Below are 3,642 nucleotides of genomic sequence, written 5' to 3'. Positions count from 1 at the left end.
TTTCTTACTCACATTCCACATCCAATCCATCACCAAACACTGTTATTTCTATCTTCAAAATGTATCCACTCCTCACGATTTACTGCTCCACCCAAATTTAAGCAACTATAGCCCTCATTATCCTTCGTCTGGGTATTTACAATAACCTCCAAACTGTTCTTCATGTTCCTCTCTGAGTCTTTATATGTTCTCAACTGTGTAGCCAGAAGGAGTCTTTTATATACAGGTCCTATAATGTCACTCATTGATCGAAACCCTCCAATGAGTTCCTATTTCAATCAGAGGAAAGCCAAACTGCTGTAAACACTACAAGTTCTGATCCCTCCTCTTTCACTGACCTTATCCCTAGCACACTAGCCTTCTGGTACCTCTACCATGCACCAAGTGTGCTCTTGCCGCAAATATTTTTGTTTTACTTTTTTTCCCCTTTTTTTCCTTTTCTGGCCATGCAGCATGTGGGATCTTAGTTTCCTGGTCAGGGATCGAACCCATGCCCCCTGCACTGGAAGCACAGAATCTTAACCAGTGGACCACCAGGGAAGTCCCTTGCCTCAGATATTTTCATTTGCCAGTCTCTCTACTTGTTACATTTCCCTGACCCTTCCTTTATTTGGGACTCATCAATGAATCCTTCAACATGTATAAACAGCAACTTCTCCTACCTTAAAAACTCGTTACAGTCTTTTTTCTGCTTAATTTTCTTCCATGGCATTTATACAACCTTGTATCGTATTTATTTACTTTTTTTTTTTTTTTACTGTATGCCTTACTAGAACATAAGCACTTTCAGAATAGCGCAATGGCTGGCATGACAAATATTTGGTGAATGAAAGATAAATAATTCTTTGAGATTGTTAACTGCAGGATGAAAAATAAGTTTAATCTCAAAGGTCATCTACTGTCTGTTGGTTGTGGTTATTTGAGCCTTCATACAATGGATACATAGGCCATACCCTGGCTCAGTGGGAAAGTACATCATGATCATTTAGAGATGTCTTCTATGATTTCAGAGGGGTTGATATTTGCTTCTAGAACTTCCTATAAAAAATAAACTGAATTCTAATTCTGACATTAAAATTTGACCCTTGTTTATAAACAGAGATTTGAAGAGTTTTATCACTCAGGCAGGTGGTAGAAAGGAATGTTAATCGCTGGCTTGATATCTTTATGAGATTCCAAAATCATAGGGGTGATCCTAAGTTCCCTTCCTTCACGTACTCAGCCTCTCTCTCTTTCCATGCTTTTCTTTCCTTTTTCTCAGCTGTCCTGTCTTTTTTACTCCCCTGCTTATATTTCTGTCTTTCCTATGAAGCTATTTGGTTGCATTCTCAGATACTAGTTAGTCCCACTGACAATAATGTCAACTAATGATATTTTTCCTTCTGTTTTCTTTAATATGTGAATGATCTAATTACCACTCTTCTTCAGAAAATTAATTTCTGAACAACAAAGTTTTCTTAATACTGTATGCCAATATTCTTTTATCCTAAAATAAGGCATCAGAGTCATCTAATGAAATTCCAAGATTACATTCTTGTGTGTGTGCTAAGACAGTGCTGTACAAACAAAGAAAAAAATACCTGTTAAATAAGTAAGTTAAACAAATATGTGACTGCCTACTCTACTCCAATATTTTTCTTCAGGGTTGCAACAAATACAAAAAAATTAAATATAAAACAGTAAAACTGTGATTTTGCTAAATCTATGTCAGGAACTTAGGTGTTATGACATTGTTATATTGAGGGCTGTACATATTCAATTACAGCACACTGCCTCTTCATTTGAGGCTTCCCTCAGTATCAGATAGAGTAGGATCTCAAATTGGAAAGCCAAGTAGCATATTTTTTCAATTACACAAAGCATATTTCCTGCATTAACACCAAAGGGAGATATCAAATAAGGGTTATCAAAAGGGGCATATTTTCTCAAACTATAGAAGTTATATGCTGGTTTCATAACAATTTCTGATTTTCTATAAATAATAATTTTGGAAATACAGGAAAACGGTTTCACTCTGTGTATCCAATAGGGAAGAACAAAAGCAAAACAAATCCCTACAAATGTAAAATACTCTCACCATTTATTATCAACATTCCCATCATCAATTATTAAATTTCAACTAGGTTTAGTCTACATTGATTCCTTCCTTCTTAAAACTCATTCAAATCCTCCCAGCTGTCAGGTCTGTAGAAATGCAAAGGATACAAGTATTAGTAAAACAGGATCTTGGCCCTTAAGAAATCTATAGTCTGTCAGGAGAGAAAAACTTATAACCTGACACTCTTAACAAAATATTATGAAGTTCCAGGAGTCGACAGTAACCAATTTTAGGAAAACACAGACTTCATTAAACTGACTGATTAAATTTCATTCTACTCAGGACTCCAATTTCAATATTTAATTCAATCCCAATACTGTTCATATGATATTGTCTTTGTATATTTTTTAAGCCAGTCAAAGGTATACATTTCCTCTTTTTTTTTGCATATGTAAAGTGTAGTATATTTTCAGAATAATTTGAGGGAAAAAACCTCATTTTTTGTCTTCTATGACATAGCTGTAGCTAATAAATTAAGCTTCCTTGCTCCTGCAATTCCAGTTTCTAAAGTTTAGCAAAGTTCCCCTTTATCTGTGAAATGGTTTTGTAATTTAGAGACTTAAAAATATTTATGAAGGAGCATTAATTTAACCAACTGCCTACAAGATTCTGCACATTAATTTTGAACTCAAGCAATGTGTCATCTACACATGGAAGCATATCAAAAAGACAGGAAGTGAAAAAATCCCAAACTTTGAATTCAAGGAAGAGACATTTTTGTCCTTCACAGAAAATGAGCAAAACATACATGAGAGAAAGTGTAATATAAACATATCTCATACACATTTTACTGAAGATAGGAAGAATTTTCCAAAGCAGGTACAAGTTGAATTGGGCATAGCCTTTCTGTCATAACTTAGAATAGGACTAGCACTGAACTGAGCTCAATTTATCAGAATTTTGTATTAGCCCTCTTGTACTGAGAAAGTTGGTTAATATCTGAAAATATCACTTCTCTTGCTTTACTGTAGGAATAATTCATCTACGACAGAATTGTTTTCAATTCAAATGAAATAATGTACATGAAACAATTATGTACTTGATTATATTTTTAATCCCAGATCTTACCAAATATAAGGGGCAGAAATGACTTTTTCTTTTCTTCAAAATCAAAATAATATAAGATTTAATATCCTGATTTTTCATTTTGCAATAAATGTTGTATAAGATTTTTCTGGCTGCATAGTATTTCATATTATGGTTGTATCATACTTTGTTTATTCCAATATTGCTAATACTCATATTGTTTCCCATTGTCCACTTTATGTGTAATGTTCTCTGAACATTCTTGTCCATAAACCTCTGTACATTTTAAATTTTATTTTCCTTCCAAAAATTAATGGAAGAATTACTAAATAATGAATTATTTTTATGGTTTTTGATATAGAATGACAAATGAACCCTCATATACTTAACTCCAAAACTCATGCTTTTTTCACAACATAAACATGTCTATACTTTTACTGCACTCTAACTTACTTGAGGGACTTTGAGTAATGTTAAAAACATTACAGATGAAACAGAAACAGATTTATATATAACTG

Source organism: Lipotes vexillifer, unplaced genomic scaffold (assembly GCF_000442215.2).
Source record: "Lipotes vexillifer unplaced genomic scaffold, Lipotes_vexillifer_v1.1 scaffold768, whole genome shotgun sequence".
Lineage (NCBI taxonomy): Eukaryota > Metazoa > Chordata > Mammalia > Artiodactyla > Lipotidae > Lipotes > Lipotes vexillifer.
This window is presented reverse-complemented; position numbering follows the sequence as displayed.